The sequence below is a fragment of the Pelecanus crispus genome, chromosome 12 (assembly GCF_030463565.1).
Source record: "Pelecanus crispus isolate bPelCri1 chromosome 12, bPelCri1.pri, whole genome shotgun sequence".
In the NCBI taxonomy this organism is placed as follows: Eukaryota; Metazoa; Chordata; class Aves; order Pelecaniformes; family Pelecanidae; genus Pelecanus; species Pelecanus crispus.
The window spans coordinates 22,921,067-22,945,837 of NC_134654.1; positions in this window are offsets into that span (position 1 = coordinate 22,921,067).

Consider the following 24,771-nt stretch of genomic DNA (forward strand, 5'->3'; position numbering starts at 1 on the left):
TGGGTCCTTTCCCCCCGCCCCCCCCAGGAAAAAAAAAAAAAAAAAAAAAAAGAGGTGCACCTGGCGCGGGGAGAGGTTGCGGAAAGGGGGAAAGGGAAGCTGGGCGCAGGCAGGCAGCGTTGGCAGAGCCAGGGGGCTGCGGGCTGGGGAGCTGCGGGGCGCGGGTCGGTGGGCAGGGGGCTGCCCCGGGCCGCAGCGCCCTGGGGGTGGCTCGGTCTGTCGGGAAAGAAGGCAGGGGGCAGGGACTTTGGGCTGCAAACGAAAATCCCCGCTCAGGGCAGGTGTGAAAAGGTGATCCCGCAACTGCTTCGACTGCGGATGCCTTCATTGATCACTGTAAGGCAGAGGGAAGGGGGAGGGAGAGAGATGCTTTGGGTTTCAAACTGATATCCCAGCTCTTGGCAGGTATGCAGAGGTCATATACAAATACTCCAGCGGGGGATGCATGCATAATAGATTGAACATAGGTTGGTTTATAAACAGTTCTCCAGCCTAGAGCATACTTGTAAAATGCACCTTTGTCTGGATTCTAGCAAAATGAGGACTCCTGGATCTCTGAATGGGGAAGGAGAGGATCTTTAAGAGAAGAAACCACAGGCTAGGTTGTTATTTCCATCGGCTCTGAGAAATGCGTAGGAGGTATAGGTTTCAAGTCATCCTGATACTATTTAATTGCGGTAGATCAGATTTCCTGAGTGGTTCAAAGCAACTGGATGGGACAAAATCATCTGTATTTGAAAGGAAGAATTGGACTGCAGACGCTTAATAGTCCATGTGATTCTTTTATTCATTTTGCTAGTTCTTAGGGTAGCATAGGTGCTCTTTGCACTGCAGCAGTCTCTGCTGATGTTTACTCCATCTCTTCTCGTGGCTTGTAAAGAGACTCAGGATTTTAAACTAATTGCCATCATCTGCCCAGTGAGAACAGTGAGGCTGTACACGCGCACAGTCATTCAAGGCTTTAGGGACAAATGACTTAACTTAAAGAATTCCCTATTTTTTTTCATGGATTTTCATTAAACAGTCCCACTCTGTGCAGCAAGAGGGATTTCTTTCCTTGATAGCATTGCAGAATGCTGAGTGTCATTTGAATACTTAAGTTTAGGCAATTGAGAATTATCCCTCTTGGGTAAAGTGAAATGCGTAGGATTTAGGGAACTAAGGCAGCCTGTGAGTGAGCAGGCATTTATCGGGTATTCCATTATATAGATATGCCTTTGGGCACTGAATGAGTTGTCCAGAAGCACCAAACTAGTATAGATTTTTAAAGAGGTTGAAATATGATTTGCATCTGGTTCTTGAAAAGTTAATGGAATAAGGACTACAAGGAGTCCTTCTGAATCATTCCTTTAAGAACATGTTATCAAATGAAGGCTCAAAATCAGCAGAAGAAACAATTCTTATTGAACCCAAGACCTTGGTTTTTGAGTGCTCTGTGTTTTCAGTCATGCAAAGTAGCATACGCAATTCCTTTCTTAATGCCTTTTTAAAATCTGGGTTAATATCTCCTACTCTGGTATTATAAAAGGCATGAGTGGCTTCCGCTATCTGTAGGCTAGATGTATTTAAGCACGCTTTAGGAAATGCTCGGTAAATATTTCCATTGATGTTTACTGAACTCCTTTACTCAAATAGATGAAGGTTTTCCATGGATTTGACTGTAAATTCTCTTTTGGCTTTCCTAACTAATTTCTTACACTAACATCCCAAGCCAGAACATCATAAACCTGCAGAGACCCTTATCTTTTATGCTCGTACTTACACAGACTTGAAATTATCAGTCTCCTTGAAATTATGGCATTACATGTGGGAAAATGAATGTCTCAAGCAAGTGAGATGACCTGCCATAATAAGGTGTGTTGTCCATGAAGCCAGCAAAGAATTGATCTGGTGACAAGAGAGAATGCCAAATCCTAAGCGGCAAGCTCATGTTTAATTCCTATTGATGTCAGTGGAACTTTAATATGAGCTTAGGTGGCAGGAAAAAAATAGGTAGTTGATGTTGGCTGCTAGCAGATAGCCAAAACTCCCAAATATATTAATTTTTGTACATCTTTTTAGTATGCTGTGTTTATCATCCTCATGCAAACCTTATACTTACTTCAGTGGCCTGTGATAAATGAGTAGTTTGTGACTCAAACTGAAAAATCTATGAGGGATCAAAGGCAAACGGAAAGTTTTCTTCACCTGGAAAATACAGTAGTGACCTCAGAAAACATGCATTTTTTAAAATCTAGATAAATAATTATGAGTTCATTCTGCTGTCATTTACTTGCCGTGATATTATTTGACTGGCAGTGGCCTTTACGGTTGGTTTTGAAGTCATTATGGCCATATTGGCTGCTGCAGCTCCACAGGAAAGCTTAGTTCAATAAAGTTGAATGGATGTCAATATGGGCCTATTCCAAAGCCCACTGAAATCAATTGGAATATTTCTGCAGACTTCAATGTGTTTTGGATCAGGCTTTCACTGTAGAATTTGGCACAGTATATTTGATCCCAAGGGAAATGGTTTAAAATACCCTTGATTGGTTTAGTGTGGATTTGGTTGTGTAGGTTAATGGTTGGACTGGATGATCTTAAAGGTCTTTTCCAACCTAAACGATTCTATAGTAGGGTGTATTTGGGGTAGAAGCAGAACATAACTCTGCTGTGTACATAATGCTGGCTGAAGCATCAGGTTTTTTATTGTATGAGTTTCCATTCAAAACTCCTTCTGTAACTCACTAAAATGAAAGGGTTTGATATTTGCTGCATTTATTTGAGTTCCATTCATATTTATACAGTTCACTAAACTTCTTAAACTAAATCTTGCCAATGTTTAAGCTGTACTGAAGTCACTGGACTACTCATGTGCCTAAAGGTAAAAATGACCAAAGTGGTTTTAGACAGGTCTCTGAAGCATGTTTGTATATTTTAATTGTGAGGATTTTACTATCTAGAAGCTGCGGCTGGGATTTCTGTCAGAGTTTCAGTACCTAGCGTATTAATTACAAGCTGGACACCTAGTTTCTTCAGGCCAGATTTACAGAGAAAGACATTTTGGTTTAGCTATGCAAACAGAGTTCAAAAAGTACTTACAAAATCCACATGCTTAAAGGTTTTTATACCAACATAACACATTCCAATTCAGTAAAGCAGAATTAAGGTTCGTACCTTCTCAGAGGAGCCAGCATTTTGACTCATTTGACTCAAAATTAGCTTGGATCGGAAAAGATCAATTGTAGAAATTGTTTTGAACTGGGCAACTTCTGAGCAAAATGGCTTGAACTGCGGCTTACCCTGTGTCGATGGAAGAGGTTGCTGCCATTCATCACTACTGTGCTGCTAAAGGTTCCCAGTGATCTGGTACAGCAGTTTGCCTGTGCGCTCCCTAGCTCATTTCTGTCAAAATAAGTCAGATTGGGAAAGGCCTGCTATTGAGGTTGTCTGAAGCTTCTGGCACGTTTCCAGCAATTAAGCTGGCAGAGCTGGAACAGTTCCTGCTCTTACTTGTTTTCCCCTGTCCCAGGGGCTGCTAGCCCCATGGCAGGCATGATGGAAGAACTTGTGAGTCAGCTTCCGAATTGCCACTGGGAACAGCCTAGGATGTAAGCATGAACCAAAATCAATGTTAAATCAAAATCAAAGAAAGGGCCAATGCTGCAGTTCACTCAGGTGGAAGAAAGCTCAAGGGTCTCCAAAGCCAAATGGGGATTTGAAGATCATCCAAAACCAGCTGTCTGTCAGTGTCCAGCTCAGGGAACTTTACCCATCTGTTTACCAGAACTGGACCCTAACCACTACTGAAATGAAAGTTGTTGCTTGGAATAAATTATCATAGTGATAGCGTCGAGCCTTGCTGTCGTAAATCACATAAACATGACTTTGTTCCTCCTTGTCTTAAGTTTATTCTATATTTACACTAATATTCCAGGTGGAACTTGCACTAGTAGTTTTTTTATTGCAATTAACTGAATTGTTTGTAGAAGACAAAAAGGACTTTTGTGTTTAGACTGTACGTTCAAATGTCTTTCCATGCGAGTTGCAAGTAACTTCAGATGAGGCAGTAAAATATCATAATAAATTGCAAAAACCTGTGAGAAAGGCTCTGTGCATTCCATGCAAACATTTGAAGCTATGATAAAGAATTACATACATATTCCTTTTAAAATAAGAAGTAAAAAATTGTCTACTCAAGCCTTTGGTACTTATTTATTTCCTGTATGAGGGACTCTAATCTCAGGGAGTAAGTATGGGGTTAGGAAAGAATTTATAGTTCTGATTGTGTCGACATTGACTATGTTGCTTCTGAGAAGCTATCTGTATCTCATTATCTCGCATTTATAAAATGGGCTACAACTCAGCAAGGAATTCAGTAAGACCAGGTTAATGATTTCCAGTAAAGGCAGTATTGACTTTTGCCACTTCAGGAGTAAGTGGCACAGCTCCTTTGAGGCTGTGTAACATCACTGGCCAGCAAGTGGTGAGGCAACACAGGACTCAGCCAGCTTCCAGTCCTCCCTTGCTCAGCTCTGTCGATGCGTGGGGCATGCTGAATTGGTGGTCCAAGTCAGCCAAGGAGGATGGCACTCAAAGGCTCCGCTTTAGTGTTGTTGGGATTTCATCATTGTCAGCAGTCTGCTGCCCATAACCATTTCCTATTTGTCTATGCCTGAACTTAATCCTCATAGACATGTGTCTCATTCTAAGCTTTCAGGTAACCCCACTCAAATGACAAAGATGCTTAAGGACCGTCTTGGTTCAGAGGCAGGCAAGTTAATATTAGAAAGCCACTAGCAACAGGTGAGTTGCTGAGAATATAACTATAAATACTGAGCGATAACATTGCCATTTAATTTCTAGTGCTCCTGTTCCATATATTGTTACTGCCATGCTTTCTTGTATTTTCTGAGAATATTTTCAGTGCTTATAAATAGTGCTGACCTCACTAAGGAAACTGATAAAAAATTTAACGTATCATTGTAAAAATACAGCCTCTAAGAATCCATCCATGCAATGGACATTAAGGTAATTCTTTTCTTGTATTGATGGTCTTTATCAAAACTGAGATGGGATTTACATTTTACTGGTAGAGATAATGATGCAATTTATATCAAGTTAAAAACACCCCCAGCAAAGGAACAAGGAAAATGACTGGCAGTTAACTATTAAGTCAATCAATGTGTTTTTCCTGTGAGTCAGTCTATTCATTATCATAAAAACTTATTTTCAGTCCAAATCCCTTTTTCGTGTCTGAACTCCAGCAAACAGTGTTAAGACATCAAGTGTTTGTGAAATAACATTCTTCTAATTCAGAAAGACATATGTAAACTGCAGTGATTTAGCTTTTCTGGAAGTGAGAAATTAGTCACAAAAGTGTTTAAAATGTCATGCTATCTTGCAGTTCCTCAATAAACCTCAGTAGGTTCTTTGAGAGTCTTGGCAGCTTTGCGCCCACAGAATTAGGTTTTTCTGAGTAGGCATGTAGAGTGGGAAAACTGATTTTCTTGCTAGTATCAAAGTCACAAGATAAAATTGACTTCAGGTGGTGCAGTGATTACAGTCCTTGTAATATTCTTATTTCCCACAGCCAGGAGTACATTAGTGAACTTGTCTGTTAAAAATAATTAAAAAGATAACAGGATTTGAAGCAGGGGGGGGGAGGGTTTGTAATAACTGAATGCAGTGAAAGAATGGGGGATGATGAGAAGGGACATTCTTTTCACCCAGCTTTTGGCTTTGACTCAATTCAGAGACTCCATGGACTGATGTAAGTTGTGCCCAACTCCCAGTGTTCCAGCAGGGTCATTCTGACAAGCAGGGGTATTTGGTCTGTACTGGTGCCTCTTTTGTGTCCCCTTCGTTTACCTACATGCTTGGTCTAACAACCACAGATGGGCTGGTTTAGCACACAGCTTGCAATTACACCTTGCCCCAGAATCCATGCAAGACCTTTTCTGTCACATTCAAGGGAACTTTGCTTGGTAAAAGGGAGACAAAGGTGCTGTCACATACCTCAGCATGTCACCCTATGTTTCTGACTATTTCTAAAGCCACCTGCAGTAGCTACAAAGCAGGAAGGAGAACTTCCTGCTTTCTGTTTTTCTGCCTTCATTCTTCTCTCTTGAAAGTTTGAATTAATTAAAAGATCAAAAGCAATATATATTTTTTGATATTGAGGATTCTTTGTCATCTCAATCTAAAAGAAAAGAACACACATCTTGAAAGTTATTCTGATATGGATCTTACTGGTTCCTCATTACAGATTTTGACAGCTAGTTGTCACCTAGTGTTTAATATAACTTCTTATGCCACATAGAGTAATGGTGATTGCAATATCAGATTAATATTATGTTGTGTGAGTCAAGGCAGCGATGCTGTAAATTTTCAGGCTATGCTGCTCTCAGAGTGGATTGAGTTGGGAACTTGTGTTCCCACTAGGATGTAATAGGTATCTGCTCGCAGAGCACTCTTCCCATTGTGCTAAGGTTTGCCACCGGGGCATTTGGTAGGAAAGAGGTAAACTCTGAGCATATGTTGTTTCCTGCGTGACTGCCCAGTGAGAAGTGCAAGAACTCATTAGAAGTTGTTCTCTCCTAAGCTTTGTGCTTGAACCTAGAGGATGAATGTCTAGGAAAAAAGTCGTGTTCCCTGGCTTCTTTGTGTATGGATATTGTTTAGGTTTGTGCACACGTGGACAATGAGACACAATCTTGTTAAAATTGCTGCCTGTTTCTAGTCACAATTTTTCTGTATCAATGTATGAACCATTTTGCTTTTTCTGGGAAATACATTGCTGTATTTTTCTGCAATTATAAATAGCAATTATGAAGGAAGAGGAAGCACACTTAGTAAGTAGTATCATTCTTGTCTCTCTTTAGATTTTTTTACATTTTGTAATCAAGGCTTTCTTTAAACAGATCTTTATTCTGCAAGAAAATACCTCGCTTCTCCAGTATTTTTTTAGGCAAAATCAGTTAATATGATATTTCTGAAACCGGAGATTAATATGCTTATCTTAGCATTAGATGTTGTTCCCTGCAACTTTTCACATGTTGCGAATGTCCATAAAGCATCAATTATGAGCCTGAGCTTGTTCCCATTAAAGTGAATGGGAGTTTCACCCTTTGATTTTTAACACATTTCCTTTGGAATTAAGCCTCAATTCAGCCTTTCGCCAGCTGGATAACTTTCATCACAAAAGTAATTCAGCAAATGGAATTATTCATGTGCTTAGAACAGACCATGCACTCAGGTTTTTTTGTAGGACGCTTCCAGAGGCACAATGTCTCATACAGCACAACTACAGTTTATAGTCAACAGACTGCAATAGCTGCAGTCTGAATGGCACTTCCTCAGCTACAGTGTGAACTGAACTTTTGTGTTCATTTGCAACAGTTCAGAAGAAAATAACCCTCTCCTAACTCCTTCCTCTAAATCTTCCAAGTTCCAGGAAGAATTACTTGTACTGAATCCTGGTTCTAAATTGGTTTCATCTTCCTCAGTTTTCTTCTGTAAAATGGGGATACTCCTCATGAGGATGCAAAAATGTAACAGCTAATGCTTGTAGTTAAAGCTCTAAAGATAAATACCACGTAAGTCCTAAGAAAAGCTGTTACTCAAAAAAAGCCCACAATGGCTGATCTGCAAGTGCTGTCAGTAGATTTCTGGGACCTGTGAAACTTATGTTTTTGTATTTTTCTAGAAAGAGAGTGGAGGAATTGGCATCTAACACAATTCAAAAGGATGAGAACAAGCCCTCAAAAAGAAAATAAGGCTCTTCTGACTTTTAGAAATCTTTATAAACGTCATTTAGTGTCATTTTCAAATACCTTGAAGGGATCATAAAACTTTGCTCTTCTCTGATCATTGTACCACTTAGAAGAGGAAAGGTATGAACAGCCATAACCCTGGCACATTTTTAACAATACTCAGGACCAAAGGGGATTGTAAGATGGAAGCTTTGATAACAAAAACATAAAGATGTCATTGTCAACTATCTCAAAATATACACGCTTGTTGTAAATGTCACATAAGCCTACAGCTAAGTGATGGATCAGAATTTCCTGTGTTTTCAAAGTGCTCCTGTTGATGAATACTTTAACTCCTTCATGAACAAGTTATTCTGTGTCCCACAATTTGCTTTCTGTCCTTGTGCTTAATATCACAAAACCAGCCCTCTCATTTAATATGAGTAAGTTGCAAATACAGGCTAGAATTCCAGTTCTACTCTGCCTAGAGAAAAAAAAAATACCTGAAAGTGCTTGGAAAAACCATGCATAATATTGCAAATCACTTTATTACCAATAGTATGAAATTTTTACTCTTCATTAATAGAAGTGGTACTAAGTGGTAAGCTAAACTAAGTATTGGAGAGGTAAGGACAAACTTGTGCCCCAGTAGAAATCTTCGTTCAGCAATGTATTTAAGCATATGATTAAAATTAAGCATTTGCTTGTAAGCATCTTGGTTCAGCTCAGCATGCAATAGAGCACTTTTTGCTGGGGGAAAAAAAAAAAAAAAAGCATATGACACTATTAAGAACATCCGGTGCATCAGGATAGATTTTTCCTCTTAGGCCCTGACCTTGTGATCACCCATATTTGCTTGTGTCTGCCCCCAGGGGAAACTGCTTCCAGCAATGACATTCGCCATTGCAGAGTCAGGCCCTTTAGGGGAGCTGGAGGTCTCAGCGGTTTAAATGCTTGAGGATTGCCATCTTCTGGTACAACCAATCCCTGCTACACACAGTCTCTCACATGTGACATGGAGAATGTGCTGCTTCTTTTTCCATATGGTTAGGTAAGTCCCGTGGCCTAGGGAGGGGAGAGGAAGTAATTTTTTTAAAGTTATCTATCCACACTAGTCCTGGACTTTGCTATTACTTCATCATCTCAATCATCTCTTCTACACTTATCTTAACCAAAACCAAGAGCCACCAATCCACTCTCTTGTAGAAGAATTTGTGTATTTTTTGGCAGAACCATTGGCCTTTTATTTGGGTTTAGAGATGTTTATGCTATTTAAGTGGCCTGCTACTGAAGAGAATCAAAATAATCATTTCTCAGTAGAGCTGCAGGTGCAGAATACAGGAACCATGTATTGCCAAAATTTAAGTGCATTAGGTGTTTGGAAAGAAACTTCATCACACATTAAAATATGTAATCCCAGTAAATTAAAAGATAATTTGAAGATTACAAGGTGGTGGGTAGCCTAACTCAACTGTTAAAAATCTGTTCTACAAATTGCAAGTCATTAATAATTAGTATTAGAAAATGTATTACATCTTTGATTGGGGAGAAATGGACTGAGGCTAGTATTACATTATTCAATTAGATTTAATTCCATTTGGTATGTGTTTTACTTTATTTCAAGTGCAGTCTGTAAAAGGATCATGGTAGTAACCATCCAAAATGTCAATTAATTTGTGTATAGAGCAAATAGCACACATAATAATTTCATCATATAGTGCAGCTCTGTTGACTGACAGTGGAAGTGCTGTTAGACTCACTAAGGTTAATTAGATTTCTTTATGCATTGTACAGTAGCATTACAGACAATAATTTACAAATTAGTTTATTAAAATTTTTATACTGATATAGTGAAAGCATGTTAAACTCTGTTTCTTGTATGTTTATGATATCACCTTTGCATATTTTGCCTCTTCACTATGAAAATATAAAATGTCACTAGGAGAATGTAAAATGAAGTAAAATCCTAAGTCAAAGCAGTCTATGAGTTAGTGGATCAAGTCAAAAGACCTCAGGGATCAGAGTGGCCTGCTAACTGGTAAAGAGGTTACTAAAAGCCTTGTCTTTTCTAGGATTTTATCTTCTGCTAGCTAATTTGAATTACATATATTCCCAATTTGTAAATATTAGTCATATCTATCTGAGCAGCTGAGTTCAATATTTATTTCCCAATTTGTTGCATTTTCCACCACATTTCATTCAATCTGTTAGCACTGCAATAAATCTATCTTTGCATTTATTTCCCAGTTTTTCTCATCTGTTTCTTTTGTTTACTGTACACTCATTAGGAATTCCTTGGTATTACAATCTTGCCATTGTGTGAATTTCTTCCTCTCTTCCTGAAACACTGCTTGCTACCATGCAGAAAGAAGCTTCATAATGTGTATTTATATGGCAGTGTTGCTATATGAAATACTACATAGAACATATTCTGTATTGCTTGCATATTATACAGAAATCATCCATTTTAGAACCTTGATCACTAGACAAGTCCCTTTATCAATATAAATGTCAATGGAAAAGTAAACGTCGAGGTTAGGAGAGATCTTTAAGATGTCAAGCAGAGAGTTCTCCTTGAAAATTCTGCCTGCGACTGCCGTCCTGTCTGAGCTGAACAGTTCAGACACATAAAACAAAAAGGAATTGACCAACAAGTTTAAGTTGCATCTGTTTTGTTTCAGTCATTTTCCCATGTGCAAAGCATTGTTATGTAAACTCGCTGGCTAGTTTCCCCCAGAGATCCAGGGGCATGTGTAGCAGTTGGTAATTTATGGATGTAGTCAGGAATTACTTTGAAATCACAGTATTATGGGGAAAGCTCTCTAACAATTGAACTGAGCTGTAGTGATAAGAATTGGTAAAGAAGGGGACAATTGGAAGACCAAGGCAAGGAGGGAACTTGTTGCTATTCTAGCCATGCGTATTTATAGTGCTACAATAAGAGAAACATTCTATATTTAGTCTGTTTGGGAAAAACAAAGGCAATAGAGGATTTAGTAACCATAATAGAAACATTTTTCAGTACGATTCATGCATCCAAATCCTTTGGTTCCTGTTCAGCACTCCTGTCTTTCTTTTGTCCCACATACTAAATGCTTCATGCATGACATGGTTCAGCCTTCTGAAAGAGAATTGGTAACATATTTTTATTACTAAATTTGTTTTAAAGAGCTGAAACATGTAGCAAATCTTTTGAACTAAGTCTTCTCTTCTGCTAGCTGATCAATGTCTATGATAGTATAGCACAGTAGAGCACGAGAGCCTTGACGCTCAGAAGTCGTTTAAGACGAGAGAGCTCCAAAGTGGAATAGGAAATTCTAGAATTAACATCCTAATTCCTTACAAATTCCTGTTAGCCTAAGAAGGAATGACTGGGAGTTCAAAATCCTGTTGAAATGTCTACAATCAAGGCCATCATTATTGATTTTTCTGCATGCAGAAAGAGTTTAGATGTGAGAACAGTGTTCATGCCACACCGCAAACCAGATCCATATAGACATTTAGGCACTTAAATCTTACTGGGTAATGGAGCTGGCTCACTGTGACTACTAAAGCTCACACCCATTTTTCACTTAGCATCAAAATCCAGATTTCCAGAAATACAAATCTGAATCAAATGTACCATCTTCCTGCCTTGTACTAGATGATCTAATAATGTTACAGCACAAGTACATAGATGGGTCCTTTATTTTTCTGCCTATACAAATGCAGCCTTGCACACACAAAATGGGCATGAAAAGAGAGCATTTTTTACTACCTATCTAAGATATAGTTGTAAAATATATATACTATGTGCACAAGCTATATTTAGTTTAACAGAGATAAATTGGAATAGATTTTTTTCTTTTTTTATTTATTTCCTGCCAGTTCCTCACCAGATTACTTTGTAGACATGCTTTCATGGATGGTGTAGTATTAAAAGATGTAGCTATAGAGTCATATAGCATTTGCATACTTTAATGTACTGTGAGACCTAAGGCCAGTCAGAATAAGAAACTAGCAACACATGAAAAACAGATCGCTGTGACACTCCATGAGCCCAGATCTGATTGTTTCCTCAGAAAAAAAAAAAAAAAAATTATACATATATATATGTTATCAGAAATCTCCCTCTAAAAGTATTGTGCCCTCTTAACTCTAGCTATGTGGACAGCTGCATCCAAGAACACAACTACCATGTGTGGAAGAAATTCGTTCCCAGAATGCAGCTAGCAAGCTTTGGAAAAGGGAGCCCATAGTGAACTGGGACACAGGGAAAAGATTTTTATCTCTTCATACAGTATGAGGTTAACCTTGATACTCCATTTTACCCTGAAATCTCTTCTAAACTGGCCTTTCAACAATACATTTCCATTCCGGTTTTAATTTTAATCTGAAATACTCATTTATATTTGGGGGCCCACTTTCAAAAAGTCAAATATTGCATAGGGACAACTGGAACAGCTGGTGTGAACTGCCCGCATACAGAAGCTGCAGAAGGGGAGCACCACTACAATATTTTCTGGCATGATAATTAATTACGCTGTTCTTTAGCAGAATTGTCAGATACGAGCCCTTAGATGCTGCAGAGAGCAAAGCTTTCACATGCATTATATTTGCATCACAAAAATATGTTTCTGTGAGTATGCCTTGTAGAATTTATGCCCTTCATTCCTGAATCTGAATCCTGCTTCCTACAGATATTTAAATCACAGTTGCTACTAATAGGCTTCTAGCACAAGGTCTTATTCTGCTTTAGAAAGCAATGGCAAATAGGAAGGAAAAGAACTCTGATTTTTTTTCATCAAATAACCCAGCTTTGCAGAACCAACCTGACTTTTGCTACCATGACATTTTTGCTCTGCTTGTTTGAGGCAGTCCTTTCACCTATGCTTTATTTCTTCTGCCTACATCGAAGTCTCTCTGGGTGATAGGCTCTGATGTACAAAGTCTAGCACAGTTGAGCCCCACTATTATTTGACACTAGTTTAAGAAATATGGCTTCCACTGCTGAAATTGGAAATCCCATTGCTTTGACCTGTACTTCCCTGACAAACACTTGGTGTGTGTTCTGTTTTCTGGCAGTATTAGCTCTTACTCATGGACTTTTCCTGTGAAAATAGAGGTAAGCTGTGTTCACATGGGTTTCTTTGTATGAACCTCCAGGAGGGGGTGTGATGTCGACTGGTGTGCATGGAGGGGTGTGATAGTTGGGCGCACTCTAATTTGAGAATCATCTGTCTACCACCTGGTGGAGGTGCACCGGCCCCCAGTTAGGGTAAATTTATTCCCTCCTGGAGATGTTTACCCTCAAATTGACTTCTGTTGTATGTCAGGAGTTATACTCCTTCTCATTACATAAATCTTTGGGGCATGTTATGCAGAGGGGCTGACTCAGTAGCCGTCAGCCTCCTGAAACTTTAAAGTCTGCATGGAGACATAGATCGCCACAACTGAAGGCTAGTCAAAACACCTGCTTCTCTTGGCTCCCTCTTGATCCTTTCTCCAAGATGCTTGTCTCTCACATTTTTATTTTTAAAATAGTTTATGCTGCCAACTCAGATTCATCAAGTAGGGCCCTTCCTCACCTTGGAATTCACAACAGTCAGGTTTCTTTCATCAGTATAGTTCTTCTTGAAAAAAGGTCTTTTTCTGGCCACAGCATTACCAAGACTGTTACAATATTTTATAAATCATGAAGTCTAGTAGTTACACAGCACTTACACTGATATTCATCAAGAACTAGACATGACACAAAGACGATGCAGATGAAAGACTTGGTGGTTAGAGCACTTCCAAGCCCCCTCCACACTTCTGTCAGATTTAGGAACACATCTCATCACAGTGGGCTTCCACCAAAGAGACTGGAAAGCAGTATTAGACACAGCAACATAGAAAATGGGATTCTGTGGTGAGGAAAGATAAGGATCCTGAAAAGGCACCATGGAAATGATTGCAACTAATGGGTTCGTCTTATGATGGTGAAGAAGGCTAATTAGGTGACTATTCTCATTTCTTCATTTACCCTTCTGTCCCCTTTTATCCTTTGTGTCTTATTGCTGCATGACTTTTCCCTTTTCCTTAAAGATGCATAACCCAGATATAGCTTTGTATGGTGCTCCAGAAGATAGAAAAGAAATTATTTCCCTGCTGCTTTCCTTGAATTTCCCACTGTTTTTTTCAGGAATTCCTCAATGTAGAACCTTTCTGGGAAGCCCCCATGTTTTCTAGGATTTTCCCAGTTCAAAACCTTTCTAGAATTTCCCCAGAGCTTTCTAATAATTCCTAGCTGTAGACCTTTTCTAGGATTTCACTGATCTAGAATATTTCTAGGAATTTTTTAAGAGCTTTTCAGATATTTTCCAATGGCTTTCCAAGAACTCATGGATCTGGTACCCCTGTCATGTTTACCTAGAACCCCTGCTATGTTACCTAAAGCCCCAAGGAGACATAGAGCTCTACTGAGATGGCTACCTAGAACCTGTCCCTTGATATCTAGATCCCTTGGTATGATTACCTACAGCCAGTCCCAGCACACCTACATTTTGTCTTACAGTTTTAGGGAACTTTCCAAAATGCAATATGGCAGAATGAATGCGAAAAAAAAGTCCAAAAGATGTCCATCAAGTACAGGGATGATCCCTGTAACTGGTTTATGGGAGAAACGTTATTAAAAGAGAGAAATTACCTTTTTTCTTTAGTTTACTAGTTATTCAACTGGGGAGGACAAAAGCAAGGAATATTGCCAGAAAGGAGAATCAAATCAGTTCAAAACTATGAGATGTCACAGGACCTCAGTTAAGAACATCTCCACCGTGCAGTAAGTATGGAGTTGCTGTTGATAAATAAAGTACTGAGAACAGACCTGTAGTCAGAGCAGAACCACAAGCACATCTGAAAGGATGAAAATGGCAAAAGTTCAAAACACATAGGCTTTCATTCCCCTGTCACTCAGTATGTGACTTGAATTAAGAGCTTACTCTTCAACCCTTACATTCTCATATTTTATTGAAGATGCAATACTCCAAGAAGACTTAGTATCAAGCCATAGAAATAACACACAAAAGCACAGGAGAAGACTGAGATATATAGACAGAACTGAAGATAAAACACAACCATATTAAAGTCGCTGTATTAAAAAATAAGTAGACCTGATTTTCTTCTGCATTGGAGCTTCCTTACGCCACTTTGTCAGAATAATGGGGCCATGAAGTGTGCATAACTGTAATTACTCCTGCTCCAAAGGTCCTTTAAGCTGACAGACTGGTATAAATGGAGCATTGTATAAATGAGAATTGAGTTCAGTGTGGAGTAGATTGCATGTTCCTCTGAATTCCAAATGCATTCTAAAATTTTAAGTAAGAAAAGTGGCAGGAATATCTCCCTCTATGGAAAATATGCATATTGCAGAGTCAACATTTTGTGTGTAGGAGAATTTCATTGGGCTTCACTGTACATCTTTTCCCCTCATACAGGTATGGTCATCTATGCAAAGGTGGTGAAAAAGCTGCAAAATCGTACTGTTAAAATTTTGCACCACCTTGGTTCAGCTATGACTGCAAAAGAGACTCAGACTGTGATATCTTACATGGTATAGACCAATTCAGAGGAATGTGTGAAGATACTAGAGGAAACTGAGCAAAGAAAGGTTGAAACACAGTCCCAAAATAGTCATAACCCTTCTTGTCTTGTAAAGGGTCTATGGCTACCGTTCCAGTTGATTCATCCAACAGTTTTACTGTGACCAAAGGATGCTTTAATGAGAGAGTGTCTCTACAATTCCTTTCTAGACTGAAAGGCTGGCCTTCTGTGGCAGCAAGTCTTAGGTATCAGAAGCATCAAATACTGTGTGGAGTACGTTCTCTACTTACATAATAAATAGATGGCCAGCCTAGAAAGATGCCTTTAAAATCATAAGATTTCTCTAGGGGTAGGATGAGGTCAGAGGAGCTGGGGATGTAATATAAGTTTCTAACAAGGAAATTGAAAAGCAGGTGAGAGAAACTGCCTTTCAAGATTCTCCTTTATTATTTCCCTTTCTTCACTGAAATTCATATCAGGACAAGACCCACACAACACTTCGACAATCTTGTAAGTCTGCTACAGTATAAAATGTACTGCTCTGCTCAGGTGAATGGTACCTACTGTGTCTGTATATGTTAATGAAATCTAATCCTCCACTCTTAATAAAATCCATTAAGCAGTGACGAGCTGCTTCATTTGGAATCGCAGCTATGCTGTATCTCCCCTTCTCTGCCATCTGTCAGTCAACAAGGTTTCTCAGGGAAGGTTTTCCATTTATCAGTTTGACTTCTGCAGCACTGCTGCTTTTGGATCACTTTGAAAAAGAATTGCTGTAAAATGCAATAATAAGGAATATCTTTGGGACCTGACTGTCTATTTGTTTTGGATTGGTTTATTCTGGGAGCAGGCTCCCTAGAGTGTATTTGATAAATTTAAACAGGGTTATACCAATTATACACTATGTTGTTGGGAAATATTTCCTGGCCAGCTAGAGCTCTTATAGTCTTACTGTCTCCTTAGTCTAAATACATGAATGGCTGCCCTAGAGCCTTTAACTGCAAACTTCACTAGGTAAATTATCATGATAAAAATATATGTGGGGATTTGGGCTATCCCCAGACTTCTGGCCAGATACAAACTTGCATGAGAAGAGTTAACTAGCTCTGATTAGTGTTTATGGAATTTTAGCTTGTGAAATGACTGCTGAGCCAAGATGCACCCACCAAAATGCTGGTTATGCAAAGCCTTTAGTCATGATCTTAAGTTCTTTATGGAATTGGTGCCTGAGGCTAAACAAGTTTTAAATGGAAACAACCTTGACTGCCACATATAAATTGGTAAGTAATATAGAGAAACTTTCATTATTATATTTTCATTCAGAAAATTCAGTGGAATTAGTCAGGAGAAATAAACCTGCCATCATTGACAGGCCTAGAGGATAATCCCTGATTAGAAATGTCCTCCAAGGCACATCTTTTGGTACTAGCCTAATTTTAAAAAAGGAGAAATGTATGTTCTTAACAACAGAAGTGAAATTGAATCACATCCTGCAAAGAAGTCTGAAATCTGTACAGTCCAATTCTGTAGTAGACCTACCTAGTTAGAAATATATTATGCAATTGTGCTGTCTCAAAAAGCAGTGCTCATCTGCAAAACAGACAGTAGGAACAAGAAGAGATACTTGAGAGTACTTCAGTGAGGAGAAAAAAAGAAAGGAAGTGATAAAGAAAATCCAGTCACTGCTTCTCTTTCTGCTGGAGAAATAGGAGAAATAGTGATGCTATGATCTCTGACCTTTTATTAACAAGCTAGTCACTTCCAGAGGACAGTGATTCATTGCAGGCCACCTTATCTGCATTTGAACAGACTCACCCCCAAGGCATTCCTTTGTCATATACTGTAACTACAGATGGCAATAGATTCCCTGTACTAGCAGAAATAGATTTATGAAGTTTAAAGTGCTACTTTATCCTATCTGCAATATGAAAGAACCTTTAATGAGATTTAGCAAATTATGGATAAAGCCTAGTTTGACTTTTGTAATAAAACATGCAGTGACATCTCTAACTAATGTGTATTGTCGCAGTGTAAGCCTATAGAGAAGAAAGGGTGCCTTATTTGAATTATGAATTGATAAAAGGAATATGATACTGTATTTGAAGGTGGTACAAAGGCTGAAATTTTCCGTAGGAATAAGAAAGGATAAAATGTCTTGATCTTGCCAATTGTATTTTGCAAATCAAATTGAGGAAAAATTCCTGCTTTAAATCAAACATTGGACAGTCGATGAGAGGTAAGAAACATTCTTTATACAGAATGCAGAAACAGTTCCACTCTGATTACCCTTTCAGACAAAGTTTGGTATGCCCTTACTAACCATGATTCTTTGAATTATCCTAATGAGAAGTAATCAAGAGGCTGAGACACTGTTTGTTTAAAAATCTTCTTAGGAAATGCTCAGTATCAATACACAATCTTTTCAAATATAACCAAAATAAATAATTGTGTCTGTGTGGTTACAATTTGAAGGGGAACTTTTAATCTTGTAAATATAAAGCTGCTTTCTTCTATTTTTATGTCATTTATCTAATTCCTTAAATTCTGGATGACTTTCATTCCCACCTAACACCTGTGTATATTGCTTCAGAATTAAGTGTTGGATATAAACAAATGCCCAGTGATCCTATCTGCAGCGAATAGCTTTGCTATTTCCCAATCCTGATTTACAAATAATCAGAGTGTATGTAAATTATGTAAATGCCATTGCTGTTTCTTCCTTAGTACAGGCTATTTTCCCTTTGTTCCTAGTCACAGCTGGTTAATTGTGACTATACAATCTGGACAGTTCACTTCAAACTCTCCGCATGTAATTAGGGTTTCTAATACAGTCATATTAAATATTTTATCAGACATAAGTTATACATGCATTCTTTTAATGCTTGTGACCTATGATGCATTATCATTAGCTAAAACTAAACTGAAGGACCTCGGAGTATCTCATAACTTGAAGGTCCAGGTATGCTTTCACACTCTCTTACTTTCTTTCCACTCCATGACCTTGTTTTCATCAGGGAAAAACTCAGACACACAAATAGAGCAAGAGCCACGACTTATTTCAGAAGTTTTCAAGTTTGGCTATGGGAAGACTATTCTCGTGGTGAAGTGTGCCTCTTTTGTCATCAAGATGTGGTGCCTGGAGAATGGATATGACATATTATCAGCCAGGATGACAGATGAGCAGCATGCCACTTTCTCTACATAGTCCTCTCTCACACTTCACTTTCCTGTAGTTTCTTAACTAGTGGATGCTCAGATTCAAGGGAGCTTGGTAATGAGTAAAAACCTGTAAAAAACATTTTGTGATCATTGTATTGGATTCAGTATCTGTCCCAGTAATCCAACTACAAGGTCAGTTTGTAGACTTTCAACAAAGCTGTGAAGGATTGAAATGCAACTACCCTAACCTCATTTTTCTTATTCTAATCCCCTTACCACTTGTCAAAGAATATCCTCTTACAGATCACATTTCCAACATCTGCAGGACTTATTTTCTATGAATTTTGCCATGTCACATAGACTAATGTAACATCTGTGGACCTGTTTGATTTGACAAGCTTAATTTTTATTGTCTTCTATACCTATAAAGCTTTTTAGCATTCCATTTTGATGATTCACATCTTTTTGTAATAGAACACCTAATTCTTAAATTTACTAGGTAAATTTATGTCATGCAAGTGGCAATCACTCTGTGCAAAGTCCATTTAAAGTGATCTAAGAAGTGTACTGGGGAATTTTCCTGATTAAGAGAAAATCTCTGCTATCAGAAAGCTGCTGAAAGTAGCTGGTTGCACCCACCCTTTCACCTGCTTCTAATATGCATGTAAAGAGAGAGCTTTTGTCTGGAGGACTTCTGCAGGGGACAAGGAATGAGAACATGGCATAGACCTAGTAGAGCAATAATCTGCCTTTCTTACTTGCAACAGGTAAAGCTGATTCCTTATAGACAGCTGAGAATGCGGGAGGTGCAGTTTACTCTCCGTTACCACTCTTCTCCAGCTCCAAATGTCAGCCCTGTTTACTTTTCTCCTGTTCTTCTCATTATAATATATTCCTTTTTGGTTTTGAGTCTATGTTTTGATTTAGTGGTCTCCTTGGGCACCTTCTGCTCTTGTGAGTAATCCTTATTCATAAAGAGCTCAGTTACAGGCAATAGGGCCTTAAATCTAATTTTTTGGCATCTCTACTTGTATTTATGAAGAACTATTCTTGTGAATAAAGTTTTAGCTTGTGGTAAACAATGGTAAGTAATGCCAACAGCTACAGTCTGGTTCCAGCTATACAAGCTCAAATGAGCTGAAAACTCAGCCCTCTGTCAGACACTGTCAGTTTTCTAATGTGGAAAACTAAATAATTCCATGATATTTGGAAACATTTCTCCCCCTAGCAGATTATGAATTTTCAAAGTGATGCTTAATTAGTCTTATTATTTGTTAAGGAACTGTGGAAAGATATCATGGAACTGCTAAAGAAGGATAAACCTGGATATCATAAACCACCTGGTAGCTGGGAGGCAGATAAACCAAAACTTTCCTGCTTTATCTTTGTACGACAAAATGCTTTCATCCCATTTGCACTGCACACCCAACATCAATATAGCACTATTCAGGTAACAGAGGACAGTGCAGCTAACAAAGAGTATGGCTAGAAGATCATAAGGAGTACACATATTCCTTATTGTTGTTTGAAAAATATTGATGAAAACTGGTGGTTATGGTAACTTTTGATGTGACATAATAATAGAAGCACATAGTCATTAGTCTGTAGCCCTTTTCTGTAACTGAATATATAAAGGTACGTAGGTAGATAGAGAGATAGATATTGGATAATTTGTGTTTTCTACCTCTCCTACTAGTAAGATAGTGGGTTTGGTTCTGGTAATTACTGGCTGCCTTCCCTCCATTTTTGGCCTTCTGAAGTCTGCCAAGTTCAGGTGACAAGCAATTGAAGAACAGAACAAGCTATGTCATTATATTAACAATATAGATCGTGAAGCTGTCTGGGAGAGAGGAAATATAACAGACAGGTTTGTTTTTTTTTTTCTTTTGGTGTAGATTGTTCTCCCATTTCCAAGCAATAGGCACAAGAATGAAGCCCCCAAATCTGCCATTTCCTCATAACTTCCAGTGATCCTTCACTGCTCTTTGGCCATTAATATCGTATTTAAGAAAGGAGTCTCACTAGCAGGATGGTGTGACAGAAAATTAATACAGTCCAGAATTTTTTGAAGGATTACTGGGTGGTGTGATGTATCATATTTTAGCACACTCATTTTCTTCTGGCCTACCCCTCTTTCCATGCTCTGGGCCAGGGCAAATGCTCAGTTTGGTGCAAGAGAGGGATGGTACAGCACTGTTGGACAACTGTTGAGCCCTTCCCCTTCTCCTTAGTTCTGCATCCCGCTTGAGGGGAACATGACATATAAATGGAGGGTCTTCTCTTCACAATGATTTTAAAGATATTCACAGACTGCATGTAAGCACTTACAGGGCTCTGTAATTTAAGAGGAGCAGCATTACTTCAGTAGTATTTTTAAAAGTTTGTGGATGGGTGTCTTGCGAAGGAGAACTGATTTCACTCCTAACTCTGGTACAGCCTTGCAGTGTGACCTTGGGCAGGCCACTTAACACCTGTGTTCCCCTATTCCCTGCTGTGTAAAATATTGCTGATGCTTATCTAGATTAAAGAAGAGCAGTGAGGCGATGTTCATTAATTATTGTTGGAGAGTGTTCTGAGATCCAATCCAATAAAAGTGTAGGATACAATGCTTTGCCCTTCTAGAATACATTCATTTGAGGAAGGTAAAGCATTATATCTTCCACTTTTATGTGAAAAGAAAAACCACTTGGAAGTCTCATTTTAATTGGCTTTGGGTTTTTTTTTTTTCTGTACTGTACCCAAGGCTGAATTCACAGAGGCGTTTATAAAACATGAAAAGATGCAGACAGGCACGTTATGCAATTTGCATAAATAGTCTGGGAATCTGCTCCCAGTGGAGTCAAGCACCGAACATGCTTGGGTGGCTTCATCAGTCCCAAGGGAATGCCCACCAACATCCTTAGGAGGCTAAATTTCTCTGACAGTCTAAGCTGCAAGTTCACTATTTGCAATGCTTAACAACAGAGAGCAAACTTTCAAAAAATGTTGTGAAGCCATTTTACAATACAGCTCTCCCTGTCATGTAAGATTTTTTAAATATTTTGCAATATAAAGTTTTGGGGTGAGCCATTATTAAAATATTGCCCCTATTTCTTTCTGCATATTAGTCTGATTTCATTTCTGAATTAAGTCACTATTAAAGGCTCCTCAGATGTAGATTCATTCAGTGCTATGAATGCTGAGCAGGTTGGAGAGCTCCTGGATTCCATGGAAGATGTAGAAATGGTTATTGCTGATGGAGGGGATTTGCCCCATTGCAGCTGGTCTGAGGATGACTGTAACAACTTCGGAAGCCCTGCCATGGTAAGGGGACTAGTTGGGTGATGCTGTGCTGGGACTTAGCATATGCTGTTTTTAGAAGTTTTCAGTGTAGATGTGTGTTTAAAACAACTCCTGCCTACTCAACTGAGGCCCAAATCAATAGCTATAAATTCAGATTTGGTTTGCTATGTACTTTGTGGACCTATTGTAAGCTCAGTAACCATTCTTCTCACTACACATCCCTCAGCTGATGGGGTTTTTTGGAAAATTGAAGTTTTGGCTATCTTACGAGGCATAATGACAGAGACGTGGCCATTCAGTTTGTCGTTGTCTCATCGCTAGTGTGAAAACCACTCCAAGAATGAATCAGAAAAGCCCAGTCTCTGTATTTCAGAAGAAAATATAAATCTTTGATTTATTCTTCATTAAATAGGTAGGTCCCTCCTTTGGATGTGCTGGAAGGAAACTTAGATTCTTTGGATATTTTAAACTTTAAGGCAATAGTTTAACAAGTGCTTTTGTATTTGGAAAAGAGCATATCAATTGCACTGAGTTCTATTTTCTTCTGCTCAGCAACATCACAAGGAAAAAATACAGGCTAAAGTCACATCCTATGAAATGTAAAACTCTCCTTCCAAAACAGACCAAGGAGAGTGGAACTGTCAGTCCTGCATGGCCTTCTACACTGTGGGAAACCTGGCACTTTTTAATAGAACAGAAGGGTTTGACAAAAGCAGGTGCCAGAGTCATTTCTAAGTAGCATGGCAGTTACAGAGTTAATTTTCTGGGCCAGTATTTCCCCAGGTGCATCAGAGAGTACTCAGAAAAGAAGCATTGGGCAGCTGCCTAAAAGCTTTGATCAGATTCAGGTGGGTCCTGAGTGCTACACCAAATCAGTGGGTAAAGCAGAAAGTGGAAACAGAGATGTTTGGGTCTGTATTTTTTTTTTTTAACCGTATTGAAAACTTTCTGTACTGTATGTATGATATTTCTTTTTGAGTTTCTGTCTCTTGATGTTCTGGCATGGATTTCTAATGCTCTACTTTTGAATTGCTCAATGGGTAACTGCAAATAGTAAGTGAATTAATGGTTGAAGAACGCAAGCTGTTAAGCAGGATGTTTTCACTTGGGGGAAAGCAGAGCCGTGCTATCTAATGCACGGTCTTCTTAACACTTTATTGTTACAGATGTTTCAAAAAATCCTATTCAGGAGACAATGCTATTTTACAAGAAATCTGTCTTTGTGGTTGCGGTGTCCCATTAAATGTGGTTTCCTCTGGAAATGTTGTATTTTTACATTTTAAAAATGGTAAGCAAAATCTGAGGGTGCATGATTCAAATGGATAACTCTGAGTTCTGGTGCGGCATGCCAGAGAACTGAGCATGTTCTTTGTATGCAACTGCATACTGCCATATGGCTGATCCTGTGGGAAGGTCCTTATTGGGGCTCATGGAGGCTTTGCTAAGTGCGCAGTTCTCTGTTCTCTGCTTGTTGTATACAGAGAGCTTGTCCTACTTGAAACAGGAAGAAAATCTTGGTGAGGGGATAGGGAGAGAGAGGTTAGATTATGAGGGCTGCAAAGACTTGTGTACAAGAGTAAGTGAGCTTTAATGTTTGTGTGCATATATACATGCACATATATAAAAAGGCTGTTGTGTCTTCCAATCTCACGAAGATAAGAAGAGCCTACCAATAGTTGCACTGCTACTTTACATCCATTTTTGTTTTGATGATTATGGGTTCCTGCTCTGATATTACATTTTGGCAGTGAGTGAGTATGTGCATTTTCTCCCCTCCCACAATATGCACACTTTTTCTTCCCCCCCCCCCCCCCCCCCCCCCCCCCCACTTTGTGAGATGTGCTGGGACTACAGTGATTGTTATCATCCTGAATACTTAGCACCAAATTAGATGCTTTTTTCCGGTCACTGCTCTGAGCAGCAGCTGTCTTGGTTGGATAATAGCTTACTTTCTTTGGTAAAGCTAGAAGAAAATGAAACAAACCAAGGAAAAATCGATAATTCTCCCTGTAATGGAAGGGATGTGTATTTAGCGTAGTTTTTGTCGATACACATACTGAATCATTTTATATACGACCAAATATTAGTTAAATTCTTTCTGTTCTTACTTAGAGATGTAGTTCCAGGTAGCCAGGAAGTGTACCTAGAAAACAGAGTTTAATTTTCCTTACTATGTTAGAGCTCCCCAAAATAGCTGCTGCTAAATTTTTTTAACTGGCTGCAGGTGTTTGGATATTTGGTCTAAAAGAGGCTTTATTTTTTATGAAAGTAGTACTACTCAAAATGGCATGGTCTGCACACCTCTAAATTCATTTTGGAAATGTCAGACATTAAAAGATGAGGGTCATGTCTTGCACTGATTCCCAAAAAAATTCTTGGGTAATCTTTTTTTTTTCTTTTTTTAATTCATAGTTTTATATCTGCAATTCTTTCCTTGCCTGGGATATAGTCAAGATCCTTTGGGAAGGAGTGGGAGAGGATCTTTCTGAAGGAAAAAATTGACAGAAAATGTTAACCTTCTCTGTTGTTCCTTTCTTTCCACAGACAAGGGAACTGAGTTCTCTTAGTGTTTTGATTTGCTGCTTCTGAGGCTAAGATAAACAGAGAGGTCAGCATCGTTTTCTGCTGAACTAATGCTGTGTACCTACAGGAGATGTCTGATGTGTGAACCCAGTGGGTCAACACAAGTGAACTTATGAATTCTAAAACCTTTAAAGAGAGACAGTAAAAATAATAATATCTTGGCAAATACCAGGGAGGAAAAAGATAATGTGAAAATACATAGGAATCCAAGAGAGGGTTAATAATTGCATTAGGTATATTAAGCTGTGGTGTTGCTTTTCCTTTCTAGAAGAGGTGTCCTGACTTCTAGGATTAGCCTGCACTGCATTGAACCATCCTGCATTGACAAGTGGATGGCTCAGATGGGCTGCTGTAAATAGTCTTACAGAGTTTTTCCTTTGAGTAGTGGATTTTTCTTGCCTTAAAGAAATAATAGGTTGGATCTTTAGCTCAAGTGAAACTTAGTTCTTCTGGA